Source organism: Hypanus sabinus, chromosome 21, assembly GCF_030144855.1.
Source record: "Hypanus sabinus isolate sHypSab1 chromosome 21, sHypSab1.hap1, whole genome shotgun sequence".
NCBI classification, from domain to species: Eukaryota; Metazoa; Chordata; class Chondrichthyes; order Myliobatiformes; family Dasyatidae; genus Hypanus; species Hypanus sabinus.
In genome coordinates, this window is record NC_082726.1 from 64,961,231 (window position 1) to 64,987,566 (window position 26,336).

The 26,336-nt window shown below is 45.4% G+C and overlaps 1 protein-coding gene across 2 annotated transcripts in view; it reads left to right on the top strand.

Moving 5' to 3' along the window:
• The window catches only part of ndst2a (N-deacetylase/N-sulfotransferase (heparan glucosaminyl) 2a), a 501,430-nt gene that overhangs the window by 105,649 nt on the left and 369,445 nt on the right, over positions 1–26,336 (top strand). For both annotated transcript variants that reach the window (XM_059946764.1, XM_059946765.1), the window contains exon 2: positions 5,941–5,980. The gene's annotated coding sequence lies outside the window, so the exon portion shown is untranslated. The remainder of the gene's footprint in view (positions 1–5,940; positions 5,981–26,336) is intronic.

A 26,336-nucleotide genomic window follows, 5' to 3' on the forward strand; every position in this document is an offset into this window, starting at 1 on the left:
ATTCTGGACTGTGAACTACACTTGATGCCCCATCAGAATGGAAGAGGTGGTTTGGCAAATGTGGTGGCCAATGTGCACGAGTAACAATCCAAGTGAACGATTAGTCACTGACAGGAGTTCTGATAGGTTTAAGGATAGGCGAATTTCTCAGCTTGGATCTGACATACCTACGAAACAGATAAGACAATAAATAAGTCATAGGAACAGAGTTAAGCTATTCAGCCCATCGAGTCTGCTCCGCCATTAGATGATGGCTGATCTGTTTTCCCTCTCAATCCTTCTCCCTCTAATCTTTGTCAATCCGTACTAATCAAGAACCTATCAACCTGAGCTGACTTTATTTCTTACATCCTTCACGTACATGAGGAGTAAAAATCTTTGTTACCTCTCTGTCAAAATGTGAAATCGTAGTAATTTATATTAAATAGAACAGTCAATGTAACATAGAAATACACTCAAATCGGCATGAGTTAATCAGTCTGATGGCCTGGTGAAAGAAGCTGTCCCAGAGCCTGTTGGTCCTGGCTTTTATGCTGCTATATTGCTTCACTTAAGTGGAACTTAAAGCTGTTTACCCTTTCAACTCCAGATCTATTGATGTCACTGGGGGTTAGCCCATCTCCATTCCTCCTGTAATCGATGACCAGCTCCTTTGTTTTTGCGACATTGAGGGAGAGGTTGTTTTCTTGACATCACTGTCGGAGAGATGACTTCTTCCCTGTAGGCCACCTCGTTATTGTTTGAGATTAGGCCAATCAATGTAGTGTTGTCGGCAAATTTAATTAGTAGATTAGAGCTGTGGGTGGTGACACAGTCATGGGAAGACAGGGAGTAAAGGAGGGGATTTAGTACACAGCCCTGAGGGACTCCTGTGCTGAGAATCTGAGGGGTGGAGGTGAGGTAGCCCACTCTTACCACCTACCAGTGATCTGACAGGAAGTCCAGGATCCAGCTACACAAAGCAGGGTAAAGGCCAAGATCTCTGAGCTTCCTGTTGAGCCTGGATGGAATAATGGTGTTGAATGAGAACAGCATTCTCACATAAGCATCCTCCTTCTCCAGATGTGTAAGGACAGTGTGTAGAGCTGTAGCTATTGCATCATCTGTCGATCAGTTGTGTCAGTAGGTGAATTGTAGGGGGTCCAGTTTGGGTGGTAGCAAGCTGCAGATGTAATCCTTGACCAGCCTCTCAAAGCATTTGCTCATTATTGAGGTGAGTGCAACAGGACGCCAGCCATTTGACATGTTGCCTTGGTCTTTTTTGGGTTTATAATAGACATCAGCAGATAAACTGTCTCCAGAGAGAGACACCGAGAGATCAAGAAAGGGGAGGGAGATGTTGGACCAGGTAAATTTGAGGGCAGGGTGGAAGATGGAAGCAAAGTGGATTAAATTGATGAGTTCCGCATGGGTTCATGAGGCAGCACCAATGGGGGCATCGATGTAGTGTAGGAAGAGTTGGAGAGTGTCGGCTTGGAACATAGACTGTTCCACGTAGCCAGTTAAAAGTGATGCACCATCAATAACTCACTCTGAGATGTAAAGGCGAGATATCAGCTTTTATTGACTGGAAGAAGGAACCAGCAGTGAGTGACCATCATACTACATCCTGGAGACTGAGAGGCCGGCCCCAGGCCTCGATTGCCTTTATACAGGGGTCTGTGGGAGGAGCCACTGGAGCAGTCAGCAGGGGGCGTGTCCAGACAGGCACACGTAGTTCACCACATTCACCCCCCCCTTTGTTTAAAAGAGTCCCCATGTGGCGAAGTTTCTTACAGGTCAAGTCTATCAGGTGGTTGAATCTGTCACTGCGATCTACGTAGCACCGGCTGTGATTGCACAGATGCCAGCGACATTGGTGATTGCACAGGAGACAGAGGTTGTGCTGGTTCCAGCCCACTAGGCGCCAGTGATCCCTCACGCATGTGCGAGGCGCCTGGTATAAATGCGTACGAAACGCCCGGTATACAAGTGTCGTGAGGAGTCTGTGTAGGGCCTGGTGAGCACGGTGTCACCTCAGGTACAGGGTTCATAGTTACCGGAGAGTGTTCAGGGTAGTGGTCTGCTGCACCTTCGGGCGCCAGGTCGCGGATGGAGACCGTGTCCTCCCGCCCATCAGGTAAGACCACGTAGGCATACTGAGGGTTCGCATGTAGAAGGTGAACCCTCTCGACCAGCGGGGAGTATTTATTACTCCTCACATGTTTCCGGAGCAGCACTGGCCCCAGGGACGTCAGCCAAACTGGTAGGGTGGTCCCAGTGACAGACTTCCTGGGAAAAGAGAATAGGCGTTCGTGAGGGGTGGCATGGGTGGACGTACATAACAGAGAGCGGATAGAGTGGAGTGCCTCAGGGAGGACCTCCTGCCATCGAGAGACCGGCAACCCTTTTGACTTAAGGGCTAAAAGTGTGGCCTTCCACACTGTGGCATTCTCTCTCTCCACCTGTCCATTTCCCCTGGGATTATAACTCGTGGTCTGACTAGTAGCAATGCCCCTAGCCAGCAGGTACTGGCGCAGCTCGACACTCATAAAGGAGGACCCTCTATCACTGTGGATATAGCAGGGATATCCGAACAGAGTGAAGAGCTGGCGCAGGGCTTTTATGACGGACGTGGCAGTGGTGTCGGGGCAGGGAATGGCAAAGGGGAACCGTGAGTACTCGTCGATAACATTGAGAAAATAGACATTGCGGTCGGTGGAGGGAAGTGGGCCCTTAAAGTCAACACTCAGTCGCTCAAAAGGGCGGGTGGCCTTGATAAGTTGCACCGTTTCAGAACGGTAGAAGTGCGGTTTGCGCTCAGCACAAATTTGGCAGTCCCTGGTCATCGTCCTGATGTCCTCCAGGGAGTACGGCAGGTTCTGGGCTTTCACGAAATGGTAAAATCGGGTGACCCCCGGATGGCAAAGTTGTGCATGGAGGGCGTACAGCTGGTCGAGCTGTGTGCTAGCACACGTTCCCCGGGATAGGGCATCAGGGGGCTCATTGAGTCTGCCAGGCCGGTACAGGATATCATAGTTGTAGGTGGAGAGTTCTATTCTCCACCGCAAAATCTTATCATTTTTGATTTTGCCCCGCTGTTGGTTGCTGAACATGAACGTAACCGAGCGCTGGTCGGTCAGCAAGGTGAACCTTTTGCCAGCAAGATGGTGCCTCCAGTGCCTAACAGCCTCCACTATGGCCTGGGCTTCTTTCTCCACCGCGGAGTGCTGAATTTCAGAGCCTTGGAGGGTACAAGAAAAGAATGCTACTGGTCTGCCTTCCTGATTGAGGGTAGCAGCCATAGCGAAATCGGAGGCGTCACACTCCACTTGGAAGGGAATGGTCTTGTCCACCGCATGCATCGTAGCTTTGGCAATGTCCCCTTTAATGCAGCTGAAGGCCGCGCAGGCCTCAGCAGAGAGGGGAAAAGTGGTAGACTTGACCAGGGGGTGGGCCTTGTCTGCGTAAACGGTGTTCACCGGCCGCAGGTACTGTCTTTTGAGGGCGTCCAGTGCCCCATCGTAGGCCAGCAGGTCCCGGATAATGGAATAAACTTTTGGGGTGACCCTCGAGAGGAGAATTCTGTGCATAACGGCAGGGTCAGTCGCACAAACCTCCTCCAAGTATGATTGGAAGCATGCAAGCCAGAGTTCAAAAGCAAGAGCTGCTTCAGGGTCTTGGGGGTCCAATTTCAACCTTCCCGGACGTAAAACGGTTTCCATGTTTTAAAACTTCCAGTCAATAAAATTAATGCACCATCAATAACTCACTCTGAGACGTGGAGGCGAGATATCGGCTTTTATTAACTAGAAGAAGGAACCAGCAGTGAGTGACCACCATACTACATCCTGGAGACGGAGAGGCCGGGCTCAGGCCTTGATCGCCTTTATACCGGGGTCTGTGGGATGAGCCACAGGAGCAGTCAGCAGGGGCATGTCCAGACAGGCACACGTAGTTCACCACAAAAAGGCAGGCATAGCTGGGACCCGTGCGAGTGCCCATGGCTACACCTTTTACGTGAAGGAAGTGGGAGGAGCTGAAGGAGAAATTATTGTGAATGAGGACCAGTTCTGCCAGATGGAGAAGAGGGGTGGGTCTGTTATCTAGGAAGAAGCAGAGAGCTTTCAGACCCCCCTGACGGGGGTTGGATGTGTGTAAGGACTGGACATCCGTGGAGAAAATGAGATGAAAGGGTCAGGGAACTAGAAGTCATTATGGGAAAAAGCTTGTTTTGTTGTTTCGGTTGTTCTGCTAAGCATTTTGGGCAGGCTTTATTTAGTATGTTGGTGCCAGTATGTGGCAACGTTTGCGGGCTGCCCAAGCACATCCTTGGCTGTGTAGGTTGTTAATGCAAACAACGCATTTCACTGCATGTTTAATGTACATGTGATAAATAAATCTGGATCTGATATTGGCACAGATTACGTGAGCAGTCTTTGCCCTCTCGCAGCATGCCTTTTCACTTGGTCTTGGAGTTTCTACAGGAGGAGTTATTCTATTTGTCATTGTCTGATATAATTAATGTATAATTTATATTTGTGTGGTGTTTGAACCAACAAACCTGTGATGCTGTTGCAAGCAATTAGTTCAATGTACCCATCCCTCACTGTGACGGTGACTCACCGTACCCGTCCCTCGCTGTAGCGGTACCCATCCCTCACTATACCCGACCCTCATACTGTCCCTCACTGTACCCGTCCCTCATACCTGTCCCTCGCTGTGACGGTGACTCACTGTACCCGTCCCTCGCTGTAGCGGTACCCATCCCTCACTATACCCGACCCTCATACTGTCCCTCACTGTACCCGTCCCTCATACCTGTCCCTCGCTGTGACGGTGACTCACTGTACCCGTCCCTCGCTGTAGCGGTACCCATCCCTCACTATACCTGACCCTCATACTGTCCCTCACTGTACCCGACCCTCATACCCCTCCTTCACTACCTGTCCTTCATACCCGTCGCTCACTGTACCCGTCCCTCACTATACCCGACCCTCATACCTCTCCCTCACTGTACCCATCCCTCATACCTGTCCCTCACTGTGATGGTGACTCACCATACCCGTCCCTCGCTGTAGCAGTACCCGTCCCTCACTATACCCAACCCTAATATCGTCCCTCATACCCGTCGCTCACTGTACCCGTCTCTCACTCTACCCGTCCCTCATACCCATCCCTCACTATACCCGACCCACATACCTCTCCCTCACTGTACCCTTCCCTCATACCTGTCCCTCGCTGTGTCAGTGACTCACCATACCCGTCCCTCGCTGTAGCGGTACCTGTCCCTCACTATACCCGACCCTCATACCGTCCCTCACTGTACCTGACCCTCATACCCGTCCCTCACTGTACCCGACCCTCATACCTCTCCCTTACTGTACCCGTCCCTCATACCCGTTCCTCACTATACCCGAGCCTCATACTATCCCTCACTGTACCCAACCCTCATACCTGACCCTCATACCCGTCCTTCATACCCGTCGCTCAGTGTACCCGTCCCTCACTCTACCCGTCCCTCATACCCATCCCTCACTGTACCCGACCCTCATACCTCTCCCTTACTGTACCCATCCCTCATACCCGTTCCTCACTATACCCGAGCCTCATACCTCTCCCTTACTGTACCCGTCCCTCATACCCGTTCCTCACTATACCCGAGCCTCATACTATCCCTCACTGTACCCAACCCTCATACCTGACCCTCATACCCGTCCTTCATACCCGTCGCTCAGTGTACCCGTCCCTCACTCTACCCGTCCCTCATACCCATCCCTCACTGTACCCGACCCTCATACCTCTCCCTTACTGTACCCATCCCTCATACCCGTTCCTCACTATACCCGAGCCTCATACTGTACATCGCTGTACTGGTATACATGGCAATAAACTTGAAGTGACTTGAATTCCATTTTTAAATTTTAAAAAAATCTATTTTAACTCTTTATTCTGTTACAGGCCTCTCAAAGTGCTCTGGTCCGAATTTGTGAAGTGTCCGGTAAGGATTAAACAGCTTTATTAAATGGGTTAAAGTTCAAAGTAAATTTTATTATGGAAGTACATGTGTGTCACCATATAGAACGGTGAGCTTCATTTTCCTGCAGGCACATTCAGCAAATGCATCGGGCAGTAACTATAACAGAATTACTGAAAGACCACCCAACTGGGGTGTTCAACCAGGATGCAAATGCAAGAAGAAGAAACAACATTATAAATAAATATGGAGAAATTGAGATAAAGAGTCTTTGAAAGTGAGTTGTGAGAATGTTAAATATGGCGAGAGCATTTCAAAGCGGCAGGGCCCGGGTCCCAGAGTAAGGAATGGCCTGAGGTTTGAACAGTTTAAGCTCCAGGCCAGATTGAAATTGGCCAGGGTGTCCAGGCAGAGCTGCAGGATGGGCTGGTTCAGTCACTCAACTCTGCACTGAACTTCAACTTGCTCCTGCGCGAGGTTAACTCATCTCTGCGCTGTCAGAAGTTCACTTTTGAGAACTTCAGTTCTGAATGCGATCTGCTTACTTTTATTGTTTGGACAATTTTTGTTTTTATTCTACACATTTGGGTGTTTGACGATCTTTTTTAATAGGTTCTATTGGGTTTCCTTGGTTTGTAGCTGCCTGTAAGAAAATGAATCTCAAGGTTCGATAAGGCATATATATTTTGATAATAAAGTACTTTGAACTTTGAAGTTTGTGTATTAATTATTCTAGATTGACTATTCATTATTTAAAAATCCACGTCACATTGATAGTTATAATTTAGGCTCCTTGCCGCCACCTTGTGGTCACATAATATTTCATCGTGGAAGGTGGATCATGTCTCTTGCTTGGGGTGTTTTATGCAACGTAATCTTGTGTACCTTCTAGCTTGCTTGTGAATATGTTGTACTTGCCACATTCCTACCTCATGATCTTCTCTGGCTGGCCCACACACTGGATATGAGTTGACTAGATGACTTAAAAGATACTTTTTGCTTCTGGCAAACACGAGGAAATCTGCAGATGCTAGAAATTCAAGCAACACACACAAAATTCTCAGCCCGAAATGTCGACAGAGCTTCTCTGTTATAGATGCTGCCTGGCCTGCTGCGTTCCACCAGCATTTTGTGTGTGTTGTTTGCTTCTGTTCTGTTTTCATGGCCTCTGAAGCAAATGTGGGGAGTTAAGATTGTTTAATGTCATTGCCTGTATACAACTGTAGGGAAAACGAGATAATTGTGACTCCAGATCAGATGCAGCACAAAAAATACAAAAGGTAAAGAATACAATAATAAAAGTAAGAAACAATAAATATAAAACATAAGATAACTTATATGCATATATGGATGTACGTAAAGTGACTGACAGGAAGTAATAAATTAATGGTGGAGTTAGTGGGTGGAAGTATTGATCAGCCTTACTGCTTGGGGAAAGTAACTTCTTTTGAGTCTGCGGGTCCTGGCGTAGATACCTCATAGCCTCTTCCCTGGAGGGAGTGGGACAAATAATCAACGAGTAGGGTGGGTGGGATCACTCATGATGTTACTGGGCTTTTTCCAGCACCTTTCATAGAAACACGGAAACATAGAAAACCACAATACAGGCCCTTCGGCCCACAAAGTTGTGCCGAACATGTCCCTATCTTAGAAATTACTAGGCTTACCTAGAGCCTTCTATTTTACTAAGCTCCATGTACCTATCTAAAAGCCTCTTCAAAGACTCTATCGTATCTGCCTCCACCACTGTCGCCGGCAGCCCATTCCACGCACTCAGCACTCTCTGAGTAAAAAACTTACGTCTGACATCTCCTCTGTAGCTACTCCCCAGCACCTTAAACCTGTGTCCTCTTGTAGCAACCATTTCAGCCCTGGGAAAAAGCCTCTGACTATCCACACGATCGATGCCTCTCCCCTATCAGATCACTTCTCATCCTCCGTCGCTCCAGGGAGAAAAGGTCGAGTTCACTCAACCTATTCTCATAAGGCGTGCTCCCCAATCCAGGCAACATCCTTGTAAATCTCCTCTGCACCCTTTCTATGGATTCCACATCCTTCCTGTAGTGAGGCAACCAGAACTGAGCACAGTACTCCAAGTGGGGTCTGACCAGGGTCCTATATAGTTACAACATTACCTCTCGGCTCTTGAACTCAATTCTACGATTGATGAAGGCCAATACACCATACACTTCCTTAATCATAGAGTCAACCTGCGCAGCTGCTTTGAGAGTCTTATGGACTCGGACCCCAAGATCCCTCTGATCCTCCACACTGCCAAGAGTCTTACCATTAATACTGTATTCTGCCATCATATTTGACCTGCCAAAATGAACCACTTCACACTTATCTGGGTTGAACTCCATCTGCCACTTCTCAGCCCAGTTTTACATCCTATCAATGTCCTGCTGTAACCTCTGACAGCCCTCCACACTATCCACAACACCCCCAACCTCTGTGTCATCAGCAGACTTACTAACCCATCCCTTCACTTCCTCATCCAGATCATTTATAAAAATCACCAAGAGTAAGGGTCCCAGACAATCACTAAGATCCTTTTCCATAGTGAATACTGAAGTAAGGTATTCATTAACTACTTCTGCTATTTCTTCCGGTTCCATACACACTTTCCCACTGTCACATTTGATAGGTCCTATTCTTTCACGTCTTATCCTCTTGCTCTTCACATTCTTGTAGAATCCTTGGGGTTTTCCTTAATCCTGCCCGTCAAGGCCTTCTCATGGCGCCTTCTGGCTCTCCTAATTTCCTTATTAAGCTCCTTCCTAGTAGCCTTATAATCTTCCAGATCTCTAACATTACCTAGCTCTCTGAACCTTTTGTAAGCTTTTCTTCTTGACCATATAACCATATAACAATCACAGCACGGAAACAGGCCATCTCGGCCCTCCTAGTCCGTGCCGAACTCTTAATCTCACCTAGTCCCGCACTCAGCCCATAACCCTCCACTCCTTTCCTGTCCATATACCTATCCAATTTTTCCTTAAATGACACAACTGAACTGGCCTCTACTACTTCTACAGGAAGCTCATTCCACACAGCTATCACTCTGAGTAAAGAAATACCCCCTCGTGTTTCCCTTAAACTTTTGCCCCCTAACTCTCAAATCATGTCCTCTCGTTTGAATCTCCCCTACTCTCAATGGAAACAGCCTATTCACGTCATCTCTATCTATCCCTCTCAAAATTTTAAATACCTCGATCAAATCCCCCCCTCAACCTTCTACGCTCCAATGAATAGAGACCTAACTTGTTCAACCTTTCTCTGTAACTTAAGTGCTGAAACCCAGGTAACATCCTAGTAAATCGTCTCTGCACTCTCTCTAATTTATTGATATCTTTCCTATAATTCAGTGACCAGAACTGCACACAATATTCTAAATTTGGCCTTACCAATGCCTTGTACAATTTTAACATTACATTCCAACTTCTGTACTCAGTGCTTTGATTTATAAAGGCCAGCGTTCCAAAAGCCTTCTTCACCACCCTATCTACATGAGACTCCACCTTCAGGGAACTATGCACTGTTATTCCTAGATCTCTCTGTTCCTCTGCATTCCTCAATGCCCTACCATTTACCCTGAATGTTCTATTTGGATTATTCCTGCCAAAATGTAGAACCTCACATTTCTCAGCATTAAACTCCATCTGCCAACGTTCAGCCCATTCTTCTAACCGGCATAAATCTCCCTGCAAGCTTTGAAAACCCACCTCATTATCCACAACACCTTCTACCTTAGTATCATCGGTATACTTACTAATCCAATTTACCACCCTATCATCCAGATCATTTATGTATATTACAGACAACATTGGGCCCAAAACAGATCCCTGAGGCACCCCGCTAGTCACTGGCCTCCATCCCAATAAACAATTATCCACCACTACTCTCTGGCAACTCCCATCTAGCCACTGTTGAATCCATTTTATTACTCCAGCATTAATACCTAACGACTGAACCTTCTTAACTAACCTTCCATGTGGAACTTTGTCAAAGGCTTTGCTGAAGTCCATATAGACTACATCCACTGCCTTACCCTCATCAACATTCCTCGTAACTTCTTCAAAAAATTCAATAAGGTTTGTCAAACATGACCTTCCACGCACAAATTGATGCTGGCTACTCCTAATCAGATCCTGTCTATCCAGATAATTATTAATACTATCTCTAAGAATACTTCCCATTAATTTACCCACCACCGATGTCAAACTGACAGGTCTATAATTGCTAGGCTTACTTCTAGAACCCTTTTTAAACAATGGAACCACATGAGCAATATGCCAATCCTCCGGCACAATCCCCGTTTCTAATGACATCTTAAAGATCTCCGTCAGAGCTCCTGCTATCTCTACACAAACTTCCCTCAAGGTCCTGGGGAATATCCTGTCAGGACCCGGAGATTTATCCACTTTAAAATTTCTTAAAAGCGCCAGTACTTCCACCTCTTTAATTGTCATAGGTTCCATAACTTCCTTACTTGTTTCCCACACCTTACACAATTCAATATCCTTCTTAGTGAATACCGAAGAGAGGAAATCGTTCAAAATCTCTCCCATCTCCCTCGGCTCCACACATAGCTGACCACTCTGATTCTCTAAGGGGCCAATTTTATCCCTCACTATCCTCTTGCTTTTAATACAACTGTAGAAACCTTTCGGATTTACTTTCACCTTATTTGCCAAACCAACCTCGTATCTTCTTTTAGCTTTTCTAATCTCTTTCTTAAGATTCCTTTTACATTCTTTATATTCCTCGAGCAATTCCTTTACTCCATGCTGCTTATATCTATTGTAGACATCTCTCTTTTTCCGAACCAAATTTCTACTATCCCTTGAAAACCATGGTGCTTTCAAACCTTTAACCTTTCCTTTCAACCTAACAGGAACATAAAGATTCTGTACCCTCATAATTTCATCCTTAAATGACCTCCATTTCTCTATTACATCCTTCCCATAAAACAACTTGACCCAATCCACTCTCTCTAAATCCCTTCGCATCTCCTCAAAGTTAGCCTTTCTGCAATCAAAAATCTCAACTCTAGGTCCTGTCCTGTCCTTCTCCATAATTATATTGAAGCTAATGCTATTGTGATCACTGGACCCGAAGTGCTCCCCAACACATACATCTGTCAGCTGACCTATCGCATTCCCTAACAGGATCCAACACTGCTCCATCTCTAGTCGGTACTTCTATGTATTGTTGCAAAAAACTATCCTGCACACATTTCACAAACTCTAAACCATCCAGCCCTTTTACAGAATGAGCTTCCCAGTCTACGTGTGGAAAATTAAAATCTCCCACAATCACCACCTTGTGTTTTCTACAAATATCTGCTATCTCCTTACACATTTGCTCTTCCAACTCACGCTCCCCATTAGGTGGCCTATAATACACTCCTATCAGTGTTACTACACCTTTCCCATTCCTCAATTCCACCCAAATGGCCTCCCTAGAGGAGCTCTCTAATCTATCCTTCCAAAGCACCGCCATAAGATTTTCTCGGACAAGCAATGCAACACCTCCTCCTCTGGCCCCTCCTACTCTATCACACCTGAAGCAACTAAATCCAGGAATATTTAGTTGCCAATCACACCCTTCCTGCAACCATGTTTCACTAATAGCTACAACATCATAATTTCAGGTATCAATCCACGCTTTAAGCTCATCTACCTTTCTTACAATGCTCCTAGCATTAAAATAGATACACTTAAGATACTCTCCACCCCCTCCTCTCTTTTCATCCCTAACAATGCATTCAAATTTATTATCCTTTTCTTTCTTCTCCCCTACATCTTCGGGCTGAGCGCATCCCTTCTCCATCACCTGCCTTTCCTCCCTCACACACTGTCTATTTACTTGCTATACTGGTGAACTAACCTCCTCTCCCATGGTTTCCTCAAATTGATTCCTGACCCCCCCCCCCATCTTACTAGTTTAAAGTTTGCCCTGTAGCCCTAGCAAACCTCCCCGCTAGGATATTGGTCCCCCCAGGATTCAAGTGTAACCCGTCCTTCTTGAACAGGTCACGCCTGCCCCAGAAGAGGTCCTAATGATCCAGAAACTTGAATCCCTGCCCCCTGCTCCAATCCCACAGCCACGCATTCATCCTCCACCTAATTCTATTCCTACTCTCACAGTCGCGTGGCACAGGCAGTAATCCCGAGATTACTACCTTTGCGGTCCTTCTTCTTAACTGCCTTCCTAACCCCCTATACTCTCGTTTCAGGACCTCTTCCCCTTTCCTACCTATGTCATTGGTACCTACATGTACCACAACCTCTGGCTCCTCACCCTCCCACTTCAGGATATCTTGGACACGATCAAAAACGTCCCGAACCCTGGCACCAGGGAGGCAAATTACCATCCGGGACACCCGATCACCTCCACAGAACCGCCTCTCTGAACCCCTGACTATCGAGTCCCCTATTACTATGGTCCTCTTTCTTCTATCCCTACCCTTCTGAGCTACAGGGTCGTCCTCTGTGCCGGAGGCTCGGCCACTGTCACTTCCACCAGGAAGGCTGTCCCCCCCAACAGTACTCAAACATGAGTATTTATTGTCAAGGGGTACAGCCACCAGGGTACTCTCTAGTACCTGCCTCTTCCCCTTCCTGATCGTGACCCACCTATCTGCCTCCCGTGGCCCCGGAGTGACCACCTGCCTGTAACTCCTCTCTATCACCTCCTCACTCTCCCTGACCAGGCGAAGGTCATCGAGCAGGAGCTCCAGTTCCCTAACTCGGTCCCTCAGGAGCTGCAGCTTATTATTCTTGACCAGATTTATTACAGCCTTTGAACACCACAGATCCTGTACCCTACCATAACTTCCCTGTCTCATTGGAACATACCTAAACAGAACTCTACACAAATATCCCCTGAATATTTACCACATTTCTTCTGTACTTTTCCCTGAGAACATCTGTTTCCAATTTAAGCCTTCAATTTCCTGCCTGAGAGCCTCATAATTCCCATTACTCCAATTAAGTGCTTTTCTAATTTGTCTGTTCCTATCTCTCTTCAATGCTATTGTAAAGGAGATAGAATTATGATCACTATCTCCAAAATGCTCCTCCACTGAGAGATCTGACACCTGACCAGGTTCATTTCCCAATACCAAATCAAGTACAGCCTCTCCTCTTGTGGGCTTATCTACATAATGTTTCAAGAAACCTTCCTGAACACACCTAACAAACTCCACCCCATCCAAACCCCTTGCTCTAGGGAGATGCCAATCGATATTTGGCAAATTAAAATCTCCCATCGCGACTACTTTATTATTATTACACCTTTCCAGGATCTGTTTCCCTATCTGCTCCTCGATATCCCTGTTACTATTGGGCGGCCTATAAAAGAACACCCAGTAGAGTTATTGACCCCTTCCTGTTCCTGACCTCCACCCACAGAGACTCCGTAGACATTTCCTTCATGGCGTCCACCTTTTCTGCAGCAGTGACAGGTTCTCTGATCAACAGTGCCATGCCCCACCTCTTTTGCCTCCCTCCCTTTCCTTTCTGAAACATCTAAAACCCAGCCCTTGAAGTAACCATTCCTGTCCCTGAGCCATCCAAGTCTCTGTAATGGCCACTACATCATATCTCCAAGTACTGATCCATGCTCTAAGCTCATCCACTTTGTTCACAATACCCCTTGCGTTAAAATAGACACATCTCAAGCCTTCGGTCTGAGCGCGTCCTTTCTCTATCACCTGCCTATCCTCCCTCTCACACTGTCTGCAAGCTTTCTCTGCTTGTGAGCCAACCGCCTCTTCCCCAGTCATTTCAGTTCGGTTACCACCCTCCAACAATTCTAGTTGGAACTCTCCCCAGTAGCCTTAGCAAACCTCCCTGCCAGGATATTGGTACCCCTGGGATTCAAGTGCAACCTGTCCTTTTTGTATAGGTCACACCTGCCCCAAAAGAGGTCCCAATGATCCAGAAATCTGAATCCCTGCCCCCTGCTCCAATCCCTCAGCCACGCATTCATCCTCCACCTCACTCTATTCCTACACTCTCTGTCACATGGCACAGGCAGCAATCCCAAGATTACTACCTTTGTGGTCCTGCTTCTCAACTTCCTTCCTAACTTCCTGCAGTCTTTTTTCAGGACCTCTTCCCTTTTCCTACCTATGTCATTGGTACCAATATGTACCACCACCTCTGGCTGTTCTCCCTCCCATCGCAGAATATCTTGGACACGATTTGAAACATCCTGGACCCTGGCACCTGGGAGGCAAACTACCATCTGAATTTCTTTCCTGCATCCACAGAATCACCAGTCTGAACCCCTGACTACAGAGTCCCCTAACACTACTGCCTTCCTCTTCCTTTCCCTACCCTTCTGAGCCACAGGGCCAGACTCTGAGTCAGAGGCACAGCCACTGTCACTGCCCCCAGGTAGGCTGTCCCCCCCAACAGTACTCAAACAGGAGTACTTATTGTCAAGAGGTACAGCCACAGGGGTACTCTCTAGTACCTGACTCTTCCCCTTCCCTCTCCTGACTGTGACCCATTTCTCTGTCCCCCGCGGCCCCGGAGTGACCACCTGTCTGTAACTCCTCTCTATCACTTCACCGCTCTCTCTGACCAGATGAAGGTCATCGAGTCACATCTCCACTTCCCTATCTCGGTCCCTCAGGAGCTGCAGCTCGACACACCTGGTGCAGATAGGGCCGTCAGGGAGGCTGGGAGACTCCAGGACCCCCCACATCTGACACTGAGCACAGAAAATGGGCCTCGCACACATTCTTCCTATGTCACCTCGTTACTGCTTGAGCCCGTTGAGCCAAAGCCCTGTCACTCTGCTGCCCACTGGATACGGCTGCCTTCTTTTTAAACCTTTCTCCCTCCACTGGCTGACGTCACGCGCCTGCGCAGTCTCACCTCTCTTTAACCTGAGTAGTTAAAAAAAAAACTCCCTTCGCTCTGAAAAATCAGCAGTTCACTCGCAGCCTTCTTGCTCCGAATACTCTTTCTGTATATTTGTCCTTGATGCATTTTTACCCGTTGTAGAGCCTTACTGAAGGCTGAAATGCAGTTTCTCTACCAGGCACTGATGCAGCTGGTCAGTATACTCTCTTCTGTGCATCTGCAGAATGATGTGACTGTCACTGGATGTCTGAAATCTCGCTGTCTTCAACCTCCTCAGAAAGTAGAGGATTATGGATTCTTCTGCCAACGGGGTAGGCGGTAATTGGTGGGCTGAATGGGTATTTATGGAGTGATATACCCCGTTCTGCTGATACGTGGGGTTTCTGTGTTCTCCTGATGCACAGCCATGAGGTTTTCAGTACCATCCTGAATGCCCAATCATGTGGAGCAGTGGTGGGTCTGAAGTTTCCTGCAATCAGTGGGATATTTGCACACCATAACTCAAACTAGAACCACTTCCTCTGATCACTGATAATCTCTTCCCCTGATACAACTCTGAATGAAGTATAAACTCAAGGGATTCTGCAGATGCTGGAAATCCAGAGGAACTTAGCAGGTTGGTCAAGTTCTGTGGAGGAGAATAAGCAGTCAACGTTTCAGCCCAAGACTCTTGATTGGGACTGCTCAGAATTATCATGTGAAGGGTCTCTGACTGAAATGTCAACTGTTTATTCATTTCCATGGGCCTGCTGAGTTCCTCCAGGATTTTGTGTGTGTTGCTCTGGTTTCCAGCATCTGCAGAATCTCTTGTGTTAGTGAAACTACTTGTAACTTTCCACTCCTTTGTAAAGATTGAACCAGTCTGGATTTTAGCTTTGCAATAAGCACAGGACTGACTAAGCAACTTCAACATTTGCTGGATGAACTCTGACCTCGGCCGCTGATTTCTGAACAGTCCACGAACTCGTGATTACCACCTTACTGTTTTAGTTATATAATTTTTCTAGCTTTATTATTGTGACTTATAGTCATGTTTATGTATTGCCTTGTACTGCTGCTGCAAGGCAACCAATTTCATGACAGTCAGTGAAACTAAACCTGACTTTTGATTCTGGGGTGTTGGACAAGTGTAGTTTTTTTATAAATGATTAATAGGCAGTGGCTTGGCAAAAATAATTACTTTGAACTGTGAAATCCCCCCAGGCCCCACTGTGTTGCTTCACTTAAGGTTATAGCCTTGTGTACCTGGGAACTGCATGGATAGAACTATTTAATTTAGTGAGATATTTTTGTTCTTAATGTGGTCTTCAGGATATGTTACAAATACCACAATTAAAGTTTCTATAGCGAGATTTACAGAGATGCATCATAGCAACAGGCCTTTCAGCCCACTCTGTCCGTGCTGACTGAACAACCTATCTTTTACTAATCATTCATGAACCCAAATTATGTACCATCTAGGCCATGCTCTTTTCTCACTGCTGCCATCGGGGAGAGGGTCAGGAGCCTTAGTTCCTACATCACAGGTTCAGGAACAGTAATTATCCTTCAGCTCTCAGGCTTCTGAACCAACATGGATAATTTTACTCACCCCAAGTCTGAACTGATTCCACAACCTGTGGACTCATTTTCAAGGACTCTACATCTCATGTTCTCTTATTTATTACTATTATTTTTATTTTGTATTTGCAGCTTCTCTTCCTCTGCAAATTAGTTGCTTATCAATCTTTGTGTGTAGTTTTACATTGATTCTGTTGTATTTTGTTGTTCTACTGTGAATGCCTGCAAGAAAATGAATCTCGGGGTTGTATATAGTGACCTATGTGGGAGTGGGTGTTGATCTAAATGTCCAGCATTGGCAGAATCCTTTGTTGCTGCTTAAAACTTCCCATTCCTGTGCTAGTCCTAGAGTTTAGCTTGGGCAATAAGCTGCACAACTGATTAAATAACTCTAAATAGCTGATTAAGTGAGTTAAATTCCACAACCTATGAGCTCACTTTCACGGAGTTCTCTGTATTATTTATTACTGTCATTGGTTTTTTTCTGGATTTGTACAATTTGTTGTCTTTTGCATATTGGTTGTTTGTCCATCTTTGTGGAATTTATTACCACAGGAGATGGAGACTGGGCTATGGAGACCAGGTCATTGGGTGTATATAAGGCAGAGATTGATAGGCTCTTGGATGGCCACAGCATCAAAGATTCCAGGGAGAAGGCCAGGGAGGGGGAAAACAATGGATCAGCCATGACTGAATGGCAGAGCAGACTCAATGGGCCAAACTTGTGTTCTGTGTTGTTCTGTTGAGCATCGTGGCCACGCTGGAATGTGTGGTGACATCTGCAGGCAGCCCCCAGCACACCCTCAGTTGTGTTGGTGTTAATGTAAACAAGGCTGTTTTGATCTGAATCTTGAATGCCTCACTCAGCATCGCTGGTGATTATTACCTTGCTACTTATGAGAGCTTGCTGTTGAATTGATTAGGGTCTTCTCCCAGTGCCCATCTTCCCTTGGCTCAAAGTTCTCCAGGACCGCCTGCAAGATGGTGTGAATAGTACTCACCCCAACTCAAAACTGACACCACAACCTATGGACTCACTTTCAAGGACACTACAACTCATGTTCTCAGTATTATTTATTTTTATTTGCAGAGTTTGTCTTCTTTTGCACATTGGCTGTTTGTCAGTGGTTTTTCATTGATTCTGTTGGAGTTCTTTGTCTTGTGAATGCCTGCAACAAGATGAATCTCAAGGTAGTATATGGTAATATATATGTACTTTGATAATGCAGTTACTGTGAGCTTTGATGGAGATGGACTTTGTAGTTTTTATCTTCTGGGAAGTGGTATGGCAGCGTTACAGTTAGCATAATGCTTTCCAGCGCAATGATCCAGGTTCAATTGCGCCACTGTCGGTAAGCTGTTTGTACGTTCTCCCTGCGACCACGTGGGTTTCCTCCAGGTCCTCCCGTCTGCCTCCACAGTCCGGAGATGTACACATTAGGGTTAGGAACTTGTGGGCATGTGATGTTGGTGGCGGAAGGATGGCGGCATTTGTGGGCTGCCCCCAAACACACCCTCGGACTCTGTTGGTTATTGATGCAGAATGATGCATTTTACTGAATGGTCCGACCTACATGTGACAAATAAAGCTAATCCTTAAAATCAAATTTAATCCACGGACAGAATCGGTTCGAATACTCATGAGCCAGACAGGAGTGCTACTGCTGGCTACAAAGATAAGTGCAATCCTTGGCATTCTGAAGCACCCTATTCACTTACAGTTTTCCTAATCGCAAACCTTTTTGTTGTGCTGCCAAGTGCTTCTCCTGTCAATAAGGACTTTCTCTTGGCAAGTGTATTCGTCAGCATAATGCTTACACAAAAGCAGACATGCATTGTGCTTAAAAAAAGTTATTTCAGGCTAGTGTCTGCAAATACAAGGAAATATTTAATAGGACCTAAATAACGAAAGGTTTTGTAGTAGACTGACATGCTCTGATCCAGTGCAGAGGAAGATGGTTAGACTGTTGTTAAAATTGTCATCAGAGACTCCTGCTCTGCAGAACAAGTGTCAAGAGCATTTGAGTTTAATTAATGTTCAAGGTCAAAGTAAATTTATTATCAAAGCATGTATATGTCACCATATATTGAGATTCATTTCCTTGCAGGCATTCACTGTTGAACAAAGAAATCCAATAGAATCAATGAAAAACTACACACAAAGACTGACAAGCAACCAAAAGAAAACAAACTGTGCAAATAGAAAACTAACAAAGTAAATAAATAGAACGAGAACTGGAGTTGTAGAGTCCTTGAAAGTGAGTCCATAGGCTGTTTTCAGTGACCAGATCAGTGTTGAAGTGAGTGAAGTCATCCATTCTGGGGGGGGGGGGGACATAGCCTCAAGATTCAGGGGAGTAGATTTAGGACAGAGAGGAGGAGGAACTGCTTTTCCCAGAGGGTGGTGAATCTGTGGAATTCTCTGCCCAACGAAGCAGTGGAGGCTACTTCAGTACATATATTTAAGACAAGTTTGGATAGATTTTTGCATTGTAGGGGAATTAAGGGTTCTGGGGAAAAGGCATATGAGTCCATGGTCGGATTAGCTATGATCTTATTGAATGACAGAGCAGGCTCGATGGGCCAGATGGCCAATTCCTGCTCCTATTTCTTATGTTCTTATATTCAGGAGCCTGATGTTTGAACAGTAATAACTGTTTCTGAACTTGATAAACTTTAGAGATTCTCCAGATGCTAGAAATCCAGAGCAACGCACACAAAATGCTGGAGGAATTCAGCAGGTCAGGCAGCATCTATGGAAATTAATAAACAGTCAACGTTTTGGGCTGAGACACTGCAGAGGAAGGGAGCAGAAGCCTGAATAAGAGGGTGGAGGAAGAGGAAGGAGAAGAAACTGAAGGTGAGATGAGGTAGGGGAGGAATGAAATAAGAAGCTGGGAGGTGATAGATGGCAAAGGTAAATCACTGAAGAAGAGGGAAGTTGATGAGTGGACTATGGAGAAAGAGAAGGAGAAGGGGACACCAGAGGAAATTTAGAAGAAAAGAGGTAAGAGGCTAAGCAGAATGGGAAATGGAAGAAGAGAAACGGGATGGGGAAGAAATTACCAGAAGTTAGAGAAATCAAAAGTTCAATCCTAAACCCGGTGATGTGGTTATGTGCTGGCTTTACAGCTCTGAATGATTATTTAAAAGCCTATGTTCGTTAAACATTGTGTAACACTTACCCAAAAGGCTGGTATATGTCTAGGGGAAACGGAGATCCAGCCACTCACCAACCCACCTCCTGTTCGCGCAGGTGCTGTGAGAATCGAGTTTATGCCTCGCGCCCGCCAACATTATCAAACCCACAACAAATACCGTTATGAAATACACTTTAAAAAGTTTACTAAAATTAAAAGAGTATTAGGCAATACAATATATATATATATATATATATGGAAAAAAACGAAAGGCGCCAATTTATCAAAGTTCAGTCTGTTTAGTGCACATCGTAGGAGCTCAATCAACGAACCAACGACCCATCCGGCCGTCGCACCTGGGACCACCCCGGTGGTCTTACGAGCAGTCCAGCGCATGTCCACCTTCCTCGGCGTCTTCCTCCCGACTCCCCTCACACCAAAAACCCGCGAAAACCCCTCCCCCAAGTTCCCAGCCTCACAAGACACAATAACATTCCCCATTGATTAACAAATGAATATAATTACCATATCAGCCATTCTAAAACGAAACAACAGCGAGAGAAACATTTATCCGACAAAGAAGCATTCCTACTCGTAACAAACCAAAGAAGCCATTTTGACTAACATACACAGGACATTGTACATTTACCTTCTTTAAAAAAGTCTTCCATTTTGTTAATGTATCCAACATTGCTAAATAGTCAATGTTTTGTTCTGTTGTCTGTTTTCGCACATGTGCAAGTTATGTTTAATTTATGTTAATTTAACTTTACATTAGCTTCTGTTGGTAACGTTCTGTGCTGCTCTGTTAAAATACTTGCTCTCGTTGTATTTATACCCTGGCAATAAATAAATGTCAAGTTAAACTTAACCTCAGTGATACGTGAATGAGTCAGGGCAGTGGGTTACCACAACAATTTATGACGCTAACAGTAAAACTGGCGTTCAGTTGCCTGTAAGGACTCTGTACGTTCTCCCCATTGACTGCATGGGTTTCCAGATCCTTCCACATTCCAAAATCGAACGGCTTAGGAGTGTGTGTTCTGTTGGTGTTTGATAAGGTTTCACACAGGCCCACTCAGAAAGGCAGGAGGCATGGGATCCAGAGAAACTTTGGCTGTGTGGGTGCAGGATTGGCTTCCCTACAGAAGGCAGTGGGTGATAGTAAGTAGAGCATATTCTGCTTACGGGTCTTAGATTGGCACATGGATGATAGGAAAATGGAGGGTTTTGTAAGAGGGAAGGGTTAGGTTGTTCTTAGATTTGGTTTAAAGGTTGCCACAACATCGTGGACGCAAGGGTCTGAACTGTGCTGTTACGATCTATGTTCTTTCACCAACTCTTGGTCATAGAATTGGGTTTTGTTTGATCACAGTCCTGAGGTGTTTCCAAAGATGCAGTCCAGTGCAAGGTCTTAACGGAGATGTGTCACTGACAGCAGTTGGGTTCTTGGGCATTCTTTATGGCTTGTTTCTGCTGTTCTTGCTGCTGGATAATTTGCTGAGTTGTTATTTTTTCTTGTAGTTTATCCTTCCGAGGCTTACTTGTATTTTTTATATGATCACCTACATACATGTAACTGTTCAGTGAGTTTTCCAGTAATTATGGTTGAGGTGCTTTATTTTTCATAGTTTTAGTGGCAAGCATCATGCTGTTTGAATCTGTCTATTGGTAGGTTAGTTGTTGAGTTGTCCCTGATCTGAGTAGGAGATGACCATGACTACTTTTTTCATTTGTCTTTCCTTGTTCTCTCAGCTCTTTCTTGTTTGTTTTTTCTCTCAAGAGCAGTGGGATGGAGATACATCTCTATTAAAGGAGATGTAAGGTGCTCCTTCCCTCTACTTGCCTGAAGAACACCCTTGGGCAAGGTGTTGTACCTGCTTAGCCCCGCAATCAGGGTCGCATGAAGCCATGGGAGCAAGTGGTAGATGATCATACGAGCAGCACAAGTCATACATCACAAGTCCTGGTTATGTGACCACTGACTCGAGGCAGACAATCTCTAAGGAGTATTGGTAATGGCTGGAGGAACCCATCTTGTAAAGACACTGTCTCGAAGAAGGTAATGGCAAATCACTTCTGCAGAAAACAATCATGGCCATGGGACACTGGTTGTCTACATGATACAACAAGGCACATAATTATGGTAATGATGTACACTTAATAAAATGGCCGCATGCAACAAGGTTATGCCTCATTCTTGAGTTCAGAAGAACTTCTGGATTCAGGATCTAACATTGAGATCTGGGTAAGGTAGTGATTGTTGGTAATGAAGGTGGAGAATAATGTGGCCACTTGTAGTACCCTTTGTGTGGATCAGGATGGGCATTTACGTTCAAAAGGTGGTTACAATTTCTGTTTGGTGGTTGTTGAAAGGACTAGTTGGCTTAAGGTCAAACAAGTTTAGAGCATTTGATTTTGCTTTGATGGCAGCCTCGTGCTTTGCAACCCTCGACCACTATTGCTAAGGCAGTGCTGTCACAGACAGGTTTGTTGCAAGGCAGGAATTGAATTCATTAATTGAACCAGATGATTCTTCTTCCTATTAAACTCATTCCCCTCCCCCCCCCCCAGGGTATAGACACCGACAGCAGCTTGCCAGAGTGCCCCATCCTGAGCTGAAGGCTGCTCAGTCCTTTCGTTTCTGGTTTCCCCACACAACTTCACTGGTCTTCCAGGCAAAGACCCTTTCTCCCGGAAATGAAGTCCTTTAAGCTGCTGTTGCTGGTTCTGTAACCCTGAGTTTTTACATCCTCTACAAGGAGTCTCTGTACATCCTCCCTGTGGAATGTATGTCCCTCCTCTGGGGCCTGTTTCCTCCCACAGTCCAAAGATGTACCAGGTGGGATCATTGGGCATTGTAAATTATCCCAAGATTAGGTTAGCGATCAACCTATTAGACCGGTTAGCCTGACATCGGTGGTGGGGAAAATGCTAGAGTCAGTTATTAAAGATGCAATAACAGCACATTTGGAAAGCGGTAAAATCATCGGACAAAGTCAGCATGGATTTGTGAAAGGAAAATCATGTCTGACGTGTCTTATAGAATTTTTTGAAGATGTAACTAGTAGAGTGGATAGGGGAGAACCAGTGGATGTGGTATATTTAGATTTTCAAAATGCTTTTGACAAGGTCCCACACAGGAGATTAGTATGCAAACTTAAAGCACACGGTATTGGGGGTATGGTATTGATGTGGATAGAGAATTGGTTGGCAGACAGGAAGCAAAGAGTGGGAGTAAACGGGACCTTTTCAGAATGGCAGTCACTAGTGGGGTACCGCAAGGCTCAGTGCTGGAACCCCAGTTATTTACAATATATATTAATGATTTAGACGAGGGAATTAAATGCAGCATCTCCAAGTTTGCGGATGACACGAAGCTGGGCAGCGGTGTTAGCTGTGAGGAGGATGCTAAGAGGATGCAAGGTGACTTGGATAGGTTAGGTGAGTGGGCAAATTCATGGCAGATGCAATTTAATGTGGATAAATGTGAGGTTATCCACTTTGGTGGCAAGAACAGGAAAACAGATTATTATCTGAACAATGGCCGATTAGGAAAAGGGGAGGCGCAACGAGACCTGGATCGACTGGGCTTATACTCGCTGGAATTTAGAAGATTGAGGGGGGATCTTATTGAAATGTATAAAATTCTAAAGGGATTGGACAGGCTAGATGCAGGAAGATTGTTCCTGTTGTTGGGGAAGTCCAGAACGAGGGGGGTCACAGTTTAAGGATAAAGGGGAAGCATTTTAGGACCAAGATGTGGAGAAACTTCTTCACACAGAGAGTGGTGAATCTGTGGAATTCTCTGCCACAGGAAACAGTTGAGGCCAGTTCATTGGCTATATTTAAGAGGGAGTTAGATATGGCCCTTGTGGCTAAAGGGATTGGGGGTATGGAGAGGAGGCAAGTACAGGGTTCTGAGTTGGATGATCAGCCATGATCATACTGAATGGCAGTGCAGGTTCGATGGGCTGAATGGCCTACTCCTGCACCTATTTTCTATGTTTCTATGTTAACTAGGGTTGTTGGGGGTTGCTGTGCACTCGAAGGGCTGGAAAGACCTACTCTGTACTGAATATCTAAATAAATAAATAGATAGATAGAAAGAAAGAAAGAATGTACAGGCTGGAAATCTCCAAACCCTTCACATCTGCATCTCATTTATGGCTGTTATTAATGTCCTTGTCATATCATCTATGCTTGTAACCCGTCTCTCTAAAGCTGTTCAAAATTCTCAACATCAACATTTTGGGATAGGAAGCGAAAGGCAAGTTGTGTTGGACAATGTCTGTGGAAGGGATTTACTACCTGTCTCAGTTAAACCGAATTATCTGGAGCGCAGTTAGACATTTAATTTGAAAGGCATAATAGCCAGGGATGTCTCTTAAGTTTTTAAATTTACAGATGTTAAAACGTACTTCTTTTTGACAGAGATCCCCCACACTTTGAGCAGCTGCTGATGTGCGGGTAGATCTTATTCTTCACTAGTCTGTGCAGACTTGACCGTGACATCACCAGCATGTCATCCACACCAAATGAAGGCTTTACAACAAAAGACAAATCAAGGCCTATTGTAGAATATTCCTTCCAACAGGGATGGATCTCAGACCATTGTCTTTCAGTAGGTTCATTTCCCCTCTTCTGGGATGACATGTTTTGGGTCGAGGTCCTTCTAGATATATGGGACCTGATATTTAATCTAGAGTGGCACGAGAATAAATTGAGTGTTGTCACTACTTACAAGCCTTGGGTGTTCATCAGAGAAGGAAACTCAAAGGCAAAACCCCCCTCCATCAAACTATCCCCTGTCCCCCTCCCCACTCGTCACTCCCTACTCCCTTCCCCCACATGCTCCCTGCTCCCTACCCTCTATCCCTGTTCCTCTCCCACCACCCCATCCCCACTTCTCTCTCTTCTCCCATTCCCCCTTACTGTCCTAATTCCCTCCTCCCCTACCATCTTGTAATACCATCGTAGTTTTCGCAGAACAGTACAGCACAGGAACAGGCTCTTTATCCCACAATGTTGTGCCAATCCTGTGGTTCCCGTCCTGATGAATCCTCACCGTGCACCGACGTCATTTCAAGAGGAACAGTCCTCTCCCAGTTGGTATGAATTTCCTTGGCGTGTCTGCGCACTACTCGATCCAGATTCTTGGAGAATCTCTCGCCCACTCCACGCAACTGCTCCCCCGGCAGCTGATGGCTGTTACCAGAACTGAAACACAGACTCAATAATAACAGCCACGCAGTTCCTTACAGGAATCTCAGAGATGTTGGCAGTGATTACACTCAAGTAGGAGAAATGTCTATTTGCTTGGCCTGCTCTCATGTAATGTTGCCCAGGGTCTTGGTTGCTGTAATTATTTTTGTAATACAAGTGTGATTAAAAACTATAATTACAAGTTGAATCCACAAACAACATCTTTTTAAAATAGAGGTGAATCCGTGGCTAAATAATTTCCCATGCTTTGTTCCACAAGTTCAGTCCTATCTTGGAGTGGAATGAATTAACCCATACTGGGTGCTGGGGGATTTCCATGGGATGTGGGCAGCGTGTTTATTGGTCAACACGGGTTATTCATGGGCTGGACCAAAGGGTGCAGCTCAGAGGAGACCAGCCGGAAGCTGCAAGGCCATAATGAGGGGGTTTGTGAGGTCAACAATCAAGTTCAAGTTTATTGTCATTCAACTATACACGTGTATACAGCTAAATGAAACAATGCTCGTCTAGGACTAAAGTGAAAAATACATTACATACGGTACTCTACAAAAGTCATACGCACATATATATAGCTAGAGTGCCTAAGACTCTTGCACATTACTGTAGTAATTTTATGTATTCCACTATATTGCTGCTGCAAAAAAACACTAACTTCATGACATGTGTGAGTGATGATAAACCTGTTGCTGATATGGGTCTCTATTGTGGACTGAGAGTGGGAAGGGGGCAGGAAGAGAGGAGGGAATGGGAAGCACCTGAGAGACAAGCTGCAATGATCAGTAAACCAATTGTTTGGAGTCAAATGATCTTGTCTGATGTCTCAGGGTTGGGTATGTCTGCACCCACGCCACCCCCCACCCCAGCATTCCTTTTCTGCCAACTGTTCCACACCCCTCCCACAGTGCTTCACCCTCACCATTCCCAACTTCCCTGGCTCCTGTCAGATTTACAAACTCGCTCTCTGTTCTACATTGACAAATACAGCGCTGTGCAAAAGTCTCAGGCTCCCCAGGTATATATGTGTGCTTAAGGCTTTTGCACAACATGTAAAATAATACTATCAGATACAGGTGGCCCCCAGTTTTCGAACGTTCACTTTACAACAGCTCGCTGTTACAGAAGACCTACATTAGCACCTGTTTTCGGTAACCAAAGAGGATTTTCGCTTTACAGAAAAAAGATGCCCGCTTTATACGTGTGTTGACCCTGAGAAAGACTACCATGACCGTGAAGCCTTGTGCGGGCAGTTGTGTGTGCATGCGTGTACGTGCGTAGGCGTGCACTTACAGATTTTTTTTCTCCAAGTCGATTTTGGCTCGCTGTTTTCCCTATTCTGATAAGTGAAACTACATCATGCATACAATATTTCTCCTTTATATAGTCTGTATATTTATAATATCATTCCTGCTTTTACTATATGTTCGTGTTATTTTAGGTTTTATGTGTTATTTGGTTTGATTTGGTAGGTTATTTTTTGGGTCTGAGAACGCTCAAAAATTTTTCCCATATAAATTAATGGTAATTGTTTCTTCGCTTTACACCATTTCGGCTTACAAACAGTTTCATAGAAAT